The 14,538-nt window shown below is 36.2% G+C and overlaps 1 pseudogene; it reads right to left on the bottom strand.

Annotated features, from left to right (window-relative positions):
• Positions 1-1,648: 1,648 nt before the first annotated feature.
• LOC133716734 (uncharacterized) lies at positions 1,649-11,683 on the bottom strand (annotated as a pseudogene).
• Positions 11,684-14,538: the final 2,855 nt, after the last annotated feature.

The raw sequence follows: 14,538 nt of genomic DNA, 5'->3' as shown, positions 1-14,538 counted from the left end.
TCCCCCTTCATCTTCATGTATTCTTTTCTTTTTTATTTTATTGATAAATTTAAATGGAGGGACATGCGGTGAGTTCCCGGCTGTGATAACCCTATTTCCTTCGGGATTGTGGGTGGGTGCTTAACGTCCTAAATCGGTTGTCACAGATGACCTAATATCGCCTAATCTTCTATTTATTAAAAAAAAAAAATCAAACATTTTAGATTTGAACTCTTCACGGAATGCAAAAGAATTGAACTTTGACTATGTTATGACATGAATTTACCATACAATGTATTTGGTAACTTTGCTTTTTCTATATTATAGTAGGGTGTTGAAAGTAAGAATGGGAGCAGCCAGTTTCTTTGAACTTATGGAGACCTCTTTATTCTTGTTCTTTGGGTTGAAGCCTTCAGCCACCCTAGCTTCTGAAATTAGTTCATAGAAAATGGCTGACAGAAGAGTACTATTGAGAAGAGTTAAAAAGACCAGATCCATTTCAACCAATACTTTTGCTTTTGAATGGTCTTGAATCTTGATGATTGCTTTCAAAACACAGTAGGGAATGTTCAGAGTTGCACCAAGTATATTCTTGTATTTTATTTTTTGAAGTTTTATTATTTGTTAGAAGAATATTTGTACTGCTATGCACTGTGAATGTGTTGCAGGTACAAACAATAAAATTATACTTAATCACATGCTTGCTATTGTTAGTTTATGTATTACATACTACGGTCTTCATGTGCATTACAGAAGCAATATGATAAAATAATTCAAAGCTAGGTTGAATTAACCTTAATTGGAAGCTAGCTTTTGAAATACCTTGCATAAAATGGAAGCAATAACTGATAATCTGCCATCACAGAAACCAGAATGGAACTTGAGAAGCTTATATTACCTCAAATGATTAAAAATTGGAAAAAGAAAAAAAAGGGAATTCTGAGGAGAGTAACCTAACCTAAATAAGTGGCTGGAAAAGCTTGAAAAAAGATCTGTAAGCAATCAAACAAACCATGATTCTTGAAACAGAAAGTTCCATAAGCTAACTTATACCTTCCAATTGAAGCACTGCTACCCTCCTTACATCAAACAATAAAAACAGAGGATAAAGGAAAGAGATCATGATTACTAAAATGACCAGTTAATAATCCAAAGGGGTCCATGAATCTGAAGCCTATGCAGTAAAATAGAGACAACTCAATGACAGCCACAAAGCCACATGAGGACCATGAGCCCCAATTCAGTTCATTTAAAGCACAAGTCCCAGAGAAAGACAAAGAAGCACCTGAAATAAGAGAAACTCACATGACCCACACCCACTAGTGAGTTACTCTTGCTTAGTTACTAAAGAGAAATTTATCTTTCATCTTCGTTAATTACCCAGTAAATTTTTTTTTTTTTTTTTTACCATTTGGTTTGTTGTAGTTGAAAAAAAGTTATAACACTTGTAGTAGCATACACTAGCTACATAGAGGTCGATCCATAAATTTTTCTTTTTGATTGCAAGTTAAGAAGTCTGCACCTTAATTTTCTTGGGGCAAGTGGTAGTTATCAAACACCTTGCTCGCTCTTAACCTCTTTGCGCTTTTCGATCTCATTCTCTATCATTCTTCCCTAACAACAAATTTCTTTATCTATCGTTAAAAGAAAATAGCAAAACACATGGAACTACACGATATTTTAATATACTATATATAGATAGTCGAGTGGGGTGGTTGCTTACACTTCCACCCTTTTGGATCTGCTCCTCATTACACACTAACAAGACTATGAAGTACACTTATGATGAGATCAAAACAAAATTTAGAATTCATGTTTATTTTCTCTACACACATTACTAATGTTTAATTCAACATTTCAATGAGGCATTACCATTCTATATACAGAGTAGAACAGCTCCTAATGTCTGGGTTTTTGGCCTCCTATTGGCATTGGGAAGATGATTTAAGTCCGTCATTCTGAGGAACATACTGAGCTCTTGCTTGCTTAGCAAATAACACAAGCATTTGGATTCTCTTCCATGCTTTGCACATAGTAATAAGTGGTCATGTGAGGGTTGTATGCTTTGTAAGCCTTGACAAGCTCTAAGACGGGGTCTGGAGGAGGAACCTCTTTCTTCTTCTCTTCTTCTTTCTTCTCTTCCTCTTTCTTTGGCTCTTCTTTCTTAGCTTCCTCTCCTCCTCCTTCTTTCTTCTCCTCCTCTTTCTTGGGTTCCTCCTTCTTCGCCTCTTCCCCTTCTTTCTTCGCTTCCTCTCCTTCCTTCTTTCCTTCTTCTTTCTTTGCTTCTTCCTTCTTTGGCTCCTCTTTCTTAGGCTCTACTGCTGGCCCTACTGAGATTATATCTGTTGTTGGCCAATACTTGCGCAATTTGCTCACCACATTCACTGGATCCACCGACCCGATCACTGTTAGTTTCTTCTCCTTCATGTCCATGGCGATGGAATCAATGCCTACAAATTGTATGATCAAAACAATCAACTGAAAATTCTTAATTCATATCAAACTGCACTAAAAGTTTGAAACTTGCACAAACCAGACCACAAATTGTTTCGAAAGTGACCTCACTGTATTTATTGTATACTTGCAACACACACCGCTTTACTCATTTTCATTTATGAGAGGTCATAAATCTACATATTTCAAATGGACATTTTTACAAAATACTAGCTAGCTGTCATCTTCACCTCATTTCATGCATACACAGAAAGAGCCTTCTACAGAAATCTCTCACCTTCTCTTTGTTTCCTCTTCTCTGTGTTTTGTTGTTCAACCAATTTGCCATAGATGAATAAGAACAAAAAGATAACTTCTTTGTTTAACATTTTCCCATCCACATCTCTTGCTTCTTTAGGAAAATTATAATTGAAAGTAGTGGTGAAATCTTCCAACCACTACTTTCCATCCAATTTATATTAGTTAAAGATTTCTTTTTCTCTGTTCATCAATAAAAATTCATGAATCTCAGATTTTGTACCTGAAAGAGTAGAGACTGTCTTCAATGCCTTCTGCTTGGCTTTGTCATCATGCAAATCCAATCTCAGAATAAACTTCTGCAAGAACATATCAACAAAAACAGAGATCTGATTCAGAATCCAACCACTAAGCCATCACTGAAGGAACAAGAAAAATTCTGAACACTAGTAGTCTAAATCTGAACAAATTCTTTTATAAAGACCCCAGAACTATTATAAGCAAAAGCAGAATTTGCAAATTTGACTCTTCCCAGATAGAGACCCATGTTTAAATATTCCAAGAGACTAATTAAACTAAGATTTTGAGCAAAACACATCAACAACCATGCCTTAAGCTCCTTAAAAACAAAACCAGTCAAGCAAAAACACAAAAAGGAAGACAACACAAAAAAGCTCTTGAAGAATCAGGACCCGAAAAGCGAAAAACTTGACTGAAAATTGTGAAAAAGAATGAATATTCAGAAATCCAAAAGCGGAAATCCAGATTCCAACCTTCATTTCCAATCCTTCTCTCAGAGAAGTGCAGAGCAAAACCAGAAATGAGAGAGATAGAGTTGAGAGAATTGGGGAAACAGGGGGATAATAGCAACTTGGTTTGAAAAAAAAAAAAAGATAGAGAGAGAGAGAAAAGAGAGGCCAAGACGAAATCGAATAATGCTTTGGTGAAAAGGATGGGATTAGGGAGAAAGGAGGGTGGGGGAATTGGACACAATAGTGTGCAGAAAATCCGAATCAAAACAAGCAATGCAGAATAGGAAAGAGAAAAAAGAAAGAAAATTGATGGAGGAAAAAAGAAAAATTAATGGAAAGCTAGAGAGAGAAGGAAGAAGAAGTAGAGAGAGAGAGAGAGAGAGAGAGAGAGAGAGAGAGAGCTTTTATGGGTACTGCAGGAACGTGTTGAAGAATTGAGCATGTATAATGTAAGCAGTGGAGCTCAGTTCATGGCCCTTTTAGGTGCATGAAGCAGCTGTAGAAACAAAACCATCTACTTGCATGTCACGCGAAGCTTTGGCGCGTCCAACTCACTCTTGGGTTCTTTGTAAGTTTGCAAAGGAGGTAATTTTTGGGAAAGACACAATCTTTGAATGACTCATCTGAAATTCAAAGCCTCAGAGACACCCTTTAGTAAATCCTAACAGAGAGGAAAGAAAACCATGTTTTTTTCGTTTCTGGAATGGGATGACATGTGATTTGGAGTTGGGGTTGAAAAATTGAAGGTAACTATTTCTTTGGTGACCACTGGGTTTTTCATATCCCACCTAATCCCTCTATTGAATGGTATTTTTAGCTCGGTTGGTAGGTAACGAAATCTTACGTTTGCTAGAGCATTTCTTCAAAATTCTTTAAGCTAAGTATTACAAGTGTACTTTATCAAAGAAAAAAAAAGAAGAAGTAAGAACTCGTACGCATTTTAAATATATTTCATGCTAAATTAAAAACTCGTATAGGTATCACTATTTTCCTATCCTAGAACTGGGTTAGATCTATGATAATCTATTTTTATAAAATTAGTATCAACAGATTCGAAAGTACGGTGTTGGTGAAGTAAATTGGCTGCATTATTATTCATGTTATTATTTTCTTAAAGAGCACCATCGATGTGTTCGAGTGAAAATTTTCGAACAAATCAAAGGATGAGTACTTGGTGAAACAAAGCAAGCTAATTTGTGTGTTCCTTTCATCTCTCAGACAAAACAAAAATTAGAACAAAGATCTCTTGTATATAAAATCGAATATAAATTGCTTTGTTAGGTCTTCCAACATGCATTTGAATAGAGGACTAAAACAAGTTAGCTAGTGTTTGGATTTCTACAACCGTCTCCTTAGGAAGTATATAGACATGACATGTACACTGGTTGTTGGGTCATTCTTCTAGGTTGGGGAAACACACAAGCTAATTTTTAGATTTCTCTGTCTCGCTTCGCCATGAAGGAGATGAATATGTGGTTCATCAAATTCCTTCATAATATGCACACATACATTATTGGTACATTCTTCCATCTTGTGGAATAATTTTAAATCCGTACATCTGATCTCCCTGAAAAGGAAATGGATTCAAATCTTGTAATATGTAAGCAATGTTTAGTCATTCTACCATGTCTTCAATGACAATGTCTACCAATGATCCAAAAATTTCCATATTTACCAAATATGTACATGTACGTCTTCCAAAATCAATCACGTCTTCCAAAAATTTCCTAAATCTTGTTAACGAATTGATACATGATTATTTTCTTAATTGTATTTCTCAGCATATATAATTTACCATTTCACAATTCACCAAAAAAAAAAAAAGTTACCAAATTTATAATGCCACTCACTTTTCAGCAGTAAAAGAAATTTAAAAAAAGGAGGTAAGCATGCAACTGATTTGTAACCTCAATTCTCAAGGGTCCCAACACCACGTGAGAAAAGGACCCAAACACCGCCCTTTTTCCCATTCAATCCACCTCTGGCCGTACATACGAGTCAAAAAGGAGCCAAATTCCTTACTATTCACCGATCTAGGTGAAAAGTTGAAAACCTCGAACTCCGCATTACTCCGACACCCACTGAAAAAAAGTGAAACCTTTTTACGCGATCCGTAACTGTAACGATAACTGTGACACTGTTGCAAGATGACGACGTCAGTCGCAGGTTGTGGGTCTCGGTGAATCATTTAGCTACGATCCGATACTCGCAGTTGGGCGGCGCGTGGTTGGTTAATCCAGTGGTCAATTTTTGGGTCCCTGGGGTGAGTCATATGTCAAAGTACGTATGCGGGTTTTCACAGTCTTTGGGCGGCGAGGGATCCTGGCCGTCGAGTTAGAATGCCGCCAGGGTTTGATCCACGTTGGATGCCCTCCGCTCTGGTCAGGGCTTCGTTTGATTTCAATGGGCGAATGCCGCCGTGTCAAGCTCGACGTCACATGTGTCGTTGTAATAGGCATGCACTTGAGAAGTTAGGAATGGTCGTTATCTGTAGGGGTGGTTACGTCTCCTGTCCGGTAACACTTTGGGTCTAGATTTTCTAGAAACTACCCAAATTTTTGACAGAATTTTTTACCTTTGAAGGATGTCTAAATTATATTCGAAGTTGGTTTTTTTTTTTTTTTTTTTTGATCAAATAAACAACTCAAATGCTACAACTAGTCTTTCGTGAGTCGAACTCACAACCTCCCACTTACGAAGGGGAGACTATGCCACTAGACCAAATGGTACTGGGCATTCGAAGTTGGTTTTTGAGTACTCAAAATATATCAAAATTTTTATTGATCTTTGAAATTTCGAACTCTGACCTTGTGAGAGGTAAAAATATTTTAGTTTATGAAATTTCTTAACATTTGCTAACACAAAGTAAGAGGACTCACATAATGAAGTGATCGAGCTCTTTTATTTCTTTTAGAAATTGTCTTCAATATGTCTACATCCTGATCCCAAATTAGTTCTCTTAGTTATTTAAGCGCGTACTACTACACGTCCAGTCATAATTTCATATCTAGTCGTCTTCTCTTTTTAACTTATTTTTGTTCTGAAATTATTTTACTTCGAATTCAAGTCATCATGAGCATACCATAATCGGAAACCTAATCACAAGACTCTTCTATTGAAAAAAATTAATTTATAACCCTATAACTAATGACTTGAATCACTTGATTAAGGACTAAGTGTATAATATTGGCCTCACTTTTAAAGAAAGCCAAACGGCATAAAGGCCTCGTGGTTCACACGTACACTTGCATGACAATATCATACTTCATTTCTTTATTTGAGCGTGACAATTTCATCATCCAACAAATTTTCAAGAATATACACAAGTATATAATATTAGCAAATATAGTAATTTATATATAAAATAAATAAATAATAAACAAAGGAAGAATGTCTCCAACCCATCACATTTATATAAAATCCATATATATTGTCATCGTTGAAAGTGGAATAGAGCTATTGATCTTTTTAGGGATTGGCATAATTAACAGTACCAAACGCCAATGGGGTTTGACTTACTTTTGAAGAGGCATGAGTGGCTATAATAAGCTATATATTAACACAAATTGTGCGGCTATTGTCATCCTACTAATTACTTTGTTCACCTTACTTTCTCTTCTCACCCTACATTTATTTTTTTAACTTCTAGTTTACTTTGTTCACTCATTTGTAGTACCAAAAATATCCTTTTTCAAACCACCCTACTAACTACTTTGTTCACCCTACATATATTTTTTAAAATTCAAGTTTACTTTATTCACCCATTTGCAGTATCCAAAATATATTTTTCTTTTCCAATATAGGGTTTAACTCGAGTTCTTTTTCTATTTGCCTTCACTCCAACGTAAAGTGTGCAATGCTAGCTCATTCAGCTGATAAAATAGGACTGAATATGGACACAATTGCCCAATGAATCATGAAGGTTCTTTCTTATCAAGAACAAATGAAAATCAAGGACGTAACACATGCATTTCTTCAAACAGTTGGTGGGCATTTCTTGAAGTGATGCAAAGGCAGTAGCAAAAAAGTAGAAAAAAAAAAAAAAAATAGAAGTTGCATATAAAAAAGCGATCAAAGTTTTGGGCTCATTCCTTCCTCAATCTATCAAAAATATCTTGGAAGTCTCTCTGAGTAGACAAAGCGGGAAGCACAGAAACAAAATTGAATAAACATGGGCTCTCACTATATCTTCTATAAAGCAAACTCAAATTAAAACTAAATCAAGAACCCACATTTGAAAAACGAAATGATCATTATAGTTACCTAGTAATAATATAAAAACTGAAAGCGAAGAAGAAGACCAACAAGTCCACCGAACTGGTGTGTAAAAAGAAAGAGAGCAGCTTAACGGTGATTGAAAATATTAAGAACATTTGTAGGATGTAATCAAAAAAAAAAATTGTAATTTTTAATAAGAGATTGTCTTTTATTGTAATTTTATATTAGGGTATTTTAGTCTTTCAATAAATCAGAAAGTTGTAGGGTAAACAAAGTAAATAGTAGGGTGGCAATAACTGCACCCTAACACAAAATCTAAGAATTACGAATGTGTGTATATATAAATATGGACTAAATACTCGTTACTCCTCATACTTTTGCATGAAAAACAATTTAGTCTAAAATTTTAAAATTAAACAGTTTAGTTCTTATTCTTTCTAATTTTCACACAACAGGTCCTAAAATGACTATTATACCCCTCACTTTTTATTTTTTTATTTTTTCTGCCTCTCTCTCTCTATACACACACACACACACACACACACACACACACACACACACACACACATATATATATAACACACATACACATATACACACACATACACATATATAACACACACACACACACACACATATATATATATATATATATATGTGTGTGTGTGTGTGTGTGTGTACAGATCCTATCCAGAGCGGAGCTCCGCTTTGAAAATTAATGTGTGAAGTTCGAGTTTTGGGTCACTTTTCGGTCGCACATCCACATCTCGACCGTTCAGTTTTTAGGTACTAGTGTATAGATCATCTCTGCAAATTGATGATCGTTAAGGTATCTAACTCGCTTAAACCAATGGACGGACTGAATCTGTCAACCTGAACCGTACTAGCTTTAAGGCAGTTATCAATGCCTTAACGATCATCATTTTGGCTTAAAATTTGCAGAGATGATCTATACACTAGTACCTAAAAACTGAACGGTCGAGATGTGGATGTGCGACCAAAAAGTGACAAAAAACTCGAACTTCACACGTTAATTTTCAAAGCGGATATATATATATATATATATATATATATATATATATATATATATATATATAGAGAGAGAGAGAGAGAGAGAGAGAGAGAGAGAAAAGAGAAAAAAATAAAAAGTGAGGGGTATAATAGTCATTTTAGGACCTGTTGTGTGAGAATTAGAAAGAATAAGGACTAAACTGTTTAATTTTAAAATTTTGGACTAAACTGTTTTTCATGTAAAAGTATGAGGAGTAACGAGTATTTAATCCTATAAATATATATGGATGGATATGAGTAGAAGAAATAATTATACGGATGAAAGCATATATAACTTAATTAAAAGGTTTGGACCGACCAAATTAATCTCATGATTACTTGGGTGACTACTTTTAGCTTTAGGCTTTTAGCAGGTAAAGAAGACGAATCAAATAATTAAGGTTTTTTACTTGTGTTTCCTCCATTCTTATTCGTTCCTTATGATCAAAAACAACATCATTTACAATTCTTTTTTGCCCTTTATATTTTCATGATTTCATACAATCCTTAATGAATAGTTGAGTCTCTTAGGGCCTGGTATATTTGTATTAGAGCTTTGATACCGGATATACACTATATATGTGAAGAATTTAGGGACCAAAAATCCAAAATACGTCGGTTGGTCGCTTCATTATGAGAATTCCTTTCTGTATAGAATTTTGCCTTAATGATAGAAAGAGAGCATTGGATTTACTCTCTCAGGTCATCTTCTTATAATTTTCTTTATTTCTTGCAAAACAGAGACAAAAGTAAAACTTCTCAAACAACTCGGTTCTTATATTCAATCAAAGCCAAGAAGCACCACATGCATAAGCATAACACAGAAAATTCTAGAAACATTGTAATTACAAGTGAAAAGTGCAGTATCTGTTAGCTAGAGCTAGTGAGAGCGAAATGTAATGTTGTGTATTGTCTGCATTCCAAGCGAAAGGGATTGTTAGCCTTAATCGATTCTATATATATAGCGGAAGCTAGCTAGTTCATTTGTGGTCACACAACGGGCAAGTGTAACATTATTAACCATATATAAGTTCAGTCACCCATTAATTCTGGTTCCACAGACTACTTTCTTAGCTATCCATCAGTTCGATCGGGCTTTTACGTTGCCTGTAGTTTTCTCCCTTTTTCATCTTCTGGATCTTCTGGTTCTGGTTTTGTACGTGTTTGTTAATTTCTTGGACGAAAATGATCCACATACGAATCTTTTGCTTTTGAATCCAGCACAAAGTATGACAGACGAACGAATCAGTCTATTGATATATGATGAGATAAGAGATAGGTAGATAGAGTAGCCGCCCCTCTAATGTATTGTTTGCATGGACGTTTGACACTACGTACGTGAGGTCCACAAAATTGAAGATAGAATGGTGAGGCTGTAAGGCTCTTACTTTTTTCAGAAACTGATATATCACATCTTAATCTCCGATGCAATAATTAATTGGCATCAACTGTCTCTTTTGAAATTTTGGTAAATCTTACATTTCCTGGTAATTTATGATTAGTTGTTAGGAGATCCTAAAGACAGTCATAGAAAACCACAACACTGTTATAGAATTTACGGTGCGTTTGGATGAGAAAATTATAAAATCCGTAGGAATTTATAAATGATGGAATCTTTAATTCCATCAATCTAAAATTCCATTAATTGCATTTTCTATTGTTTGGTTGCATCTATTTAGGATTTGAAATGTGTAATAAATTAAGAAAGTTAAAAAAAAAATAAAAAGATAAAATAGAAAAAAGTCTTGTTTTGGAAATAAAAATTGAATACTGCAAAGGAATTCGTAAATAACACCTATTTTGGTGGAAATTGAAGTGAGGAATTTAAATAACGAATTCCTTCGTTTTTTTCCACAGAGAAATTTAAAATTTCCAATCTGATAATGCCAAACGAGGGAATTGGCTTTTAGGAATTATGAAATCCTCACTTTCAATTAAATTCCATCATTTTTTCCCTCATCCAAACACACTCAAAGAAAAATGCATTCTATTTTCTGACTAAATTAAGGGCTAATTTGTCAAATAATATGACGGAATATTTTTATTTTTGAGAATAAATATGAAGGAATATATATATATATATATATATATATATATATATATATATATATATTTATTTATTTTTTGAATCAAAGAAATGACTATGAGTCCTCAAAATAGTAATATTAGTCCTTAAAGTGGTAACATGAGTCCTTAAAGTGGTAAAAATAGTTGATGTATGAGAAATGTTAACATACCATATCTTTACCCATATCAAAGGGAAAATTCTACAATGTGTTAACGTATGACATGCATACAATTGCCTTAAAAGTGGTAAAATGAGTCCTCAAAATAGTAATATTAGTCCTCAAAGTGATAACATGAGTCCTTAAAGTGGTAAATTTTCTTAATTACCACATGAGTCCTCGAAATAGTTATATTAGTCCTCAAAGTGGTAACATGAGTCCTTAAAGTGGTAAATTTTCTTAGTTTACCATATGAGTCCTCAAAATAGTAATATTAGTCCTTAAAGTGGTAACATGAGTCCTTAAAGTGGTAAAAATAGTTGATGTATGAGAAATGTTAACATACCATAGCTTTACCCATATCAAAGAGCCCTTAATTGGGCAGGTTACATTCTTGAACAAGGAGAACCAGAATGCACTCTGGAGCCCTGTCATACGAGACCACATTAGGCCCGTCTTCATAGGCAATATTGGCTAGTATAGGAGCCACCCTATTACATGTTCTAGGGGAATAAAAATTGACACAGTAGGCATACAACTTAAGCAGACCTTGATGTCGTCAATGAGACCCCCTTCTGCCATAAGAGCATGATTTGAATTAAGAATGTCCTTGGCTGCTTCCTGACAATCAGTCTCCACAATCACTTGTTCCACCTGTAGGTGTTGAACCAGCTGTAATCCTGTTTTTAACGCCAAAAGCTCCACCTGCTTGGCTGATGCAGCATTCGAAATCTGCTGTGCAAAGGCTGCCTTGAAATGCGCGCCCATCTTCATCGCGGAGGACCCCTCCTATGCCCCCTACCGTACTGCTAGATAAGAAACTCCCATCAACATTTAGCTTCCGCTTACCTTGAGGCGCTGGCCTCCAAGTCTGCTTCAGCTTGTTTGCTTGGGCTTCGTTTCGACCTGTCTTGCACTTTTGAACTCCTCCAGCCAAGTCGTCGAACTCAACAGGATATTCTATGCTGTTTGGCTAGTGTCATTCCACAGTTTATTGTTCCTGTTTTGCCACAACGCCCAAAATACCATAAGAAGTCGTTCAAACTTGTCCTGTTGGAGGTGCATAGCGTGGTCTAACATCCATTCTTTGAAGTTGATGGATGGCAGTAAGCTACGTTCCAAGTTAAAAGGTGCAGCGGTTAAGATGTCCTTCGCAATTGGACATTGACAGAAGACATGTGCAGTGTCTTCGAAACCACATTGACATAGCAAACAATTAAGATCCCCGGAATAACCTTTGGTACTGATTTTGGCTCTTGTAGGCAACAAGTTGTTGCAAGCCCTCCACAGGCATATTTGCGCTTTGCCCGGAACTTGTGCTTTCCATAGTCGCTTCCAAAGCACTTTAAAAGAGTCTCCTGAAGATGTAGAAACTAACACATTCTCAAGGACATTTGTTCTAGCCACCCAGTATGCAGACTTAACCGTATAAAAGCCTCGTTTCTCTGGTCCCCAACATACCGTATCTTGCAGCAGCCTATGACTTAAAGGAATACAGAGAATCTGTGCTGCCACCTCCGGATGAAAATAGTATTAATGAGTATGGTCTTCCACTGCCTTGTCTCTGAAACAATTAGGTCCGACACCCACAATTGAGTACAGTCCAGAGGCTTTTGAATGAGGTACTAAGAAGTAAGAACAATTTGGCACCCAACGGTCTTGCCATATACGAACCTGCCTTCCATCCCCAATTCTCCAGTGAACACCTGCCTTGAGGGTTGATCTGCCCTGGACAATACTTCTCCAAGAGAATGAGGGAGAATCCCCCAACTCGGCCTCCCAAAAGGAATAATGTGGAAAATATATTTTTGCTTTGTACAACTTAGCAATCAAAGAATCTGGATTTGTGATTAATCTTATTCATCCCTGCTTTGCAGGCATAGCTAAGTTATAAGCATAGATATATTTAAAGCCCATACCTCCTTCCTGCTTGGTGAGACAAAGTCTTTCCCAGCTTCTCCAATGAATCTTCTTTTTGTCATCTGTGTCACCCCAAAAGAATGAGGCACATAGTTGATGGATGTTATCACACAGTCCTTTAGGCGATAAGTAACAATTCATGGCATAGAGAGGCATAGTCTGTGCCACTGCCTTAATTAAAATTTCTTTGCCAGCAGAGCTAAGGATTTTTGCTTTCCAATTCACTAGTTTCTTTGTGAGTCGCTCCTTGATGTAGGCAAAAATAGCAGTCTTGGATTTTCCAATTCTCATAGGTAGACCCAGGTATCTGTCATGTTCTTTCACACATTTGACTCCCAAAAGCAAACCAAGTGCTAATTGGATATCATGGGCAACATTATTACTGAACACAACACTGCATTTCTGAAAGTTTAATTTTTGACCTGATGCCTTCTCATAAGTATCTAGGATTCTCTTGTATTGGGAGCACTCCGCACTAGTAGCTGTCCCAAATAAAATACTGTCATCTGCAAAAAAAAGGTGATGAAGTGTAGGAGTCTGTGGATACATAGCAAGTCCCTGAATGACATTAGTGTTCACTGCCTTAGAGATTAGTGCAGATAAACCCTCATTGTCTTATACCTCGAGAGGGAACAATTTGTGGAGTTGGTTTCCCATGCACCAATATGGAGTACTTCACAGAAGTGACACAAGTCATGACATTTGGAATCCATTGAGGAGCAAAACCCAACTTCGTAAGAATAGTTGATAAGAAGGACCATTCGAGCCTGTCATATGCTTTACTAATGTCTAACTTTAGGGAAAAGAAACATGTCTCCTGTTGCCTTAGCTTATGCATAAAATGAGCTGCCTCTGTTGCAACCAAAGTATTGTCTGAAATGAGCCTCCCGGGAACATATGCACTTTGTAAAGGTGAAATAATCTCTGGGAGTATCAATTTTAGTCTATTAGCCATCACCTTAGAGCTAATTCTGCAAATTACATTGCAGAGTGCAATTGGTCGAAAATCAGCTACAACATTTGGGTCCTTGATTCTGGGAATTAAGCAAAGATGTGTAAAATTCAACTCAAGCCATATTTCTCCTTATTCCAGCAAAGATCTAACTGCTGTACAAACATCGTTGCTGACAATATTCCAATATTTTTGAAAGAAAAAAAGGAGACATACCATCTGGACCGGAACTTTTGGATGGATGCATTTGGAACAGGGCCTGCTTGATTTCTTTATTAGAGTAAGGCTTCATGAGCTCAGTGTTCATTGCATTTGTTACTTTGCACACAGAAGCATCAACTATCTCCTCAAGGGCTATAAGATCAATCTTTTCAATGGAAAAAAAATATCCTAATAATACTATATGAGCAATCTCTGAATCTCGGTGGGTGCATTTTGCCATTCCCCTAACTCATCCATAAGGCCTCTAATGGTGTTTTTGCACTTTCTGTTGGTAGCACGTCGATGAAAGAAGGCCGAGTTTCGGTCTCCATCTTTGAGCCATAAAACCCTAGATCGCTGTCGCCAATACTTTTCTTGTTGGGTAAGTAAACAACTATACCGAACATGTAATTGCTTATGTTCTTCATACTGCTCAGGAGAACAGGGCTGCTTCATAATGTCATATAACTTCTCTGGATAATGCACATCTCCACCTTCTGCTTATCAAAATCAGTTCTATGCCAATCCATCAGCCTTCGTCCTGCATTCT

This window comes from Rosa rugosa, chromosome 6 (genome assembly GCF_958449725.1).
Source record: "Rosa rugosa chromosome 6, drRosRugo1.1, whole genome shotgun sequence".
In the NCBI taxonomy this organism is placed as follows: Eukaryota; Viridiplantae; Streptophyta; class Magnoliopsida; order Rosales; family Rosaceae; genus Rosa; species Rosa rugosa.
This window is presented reverse-complemented; position numbering and strand designations above follow the sequence as displayed.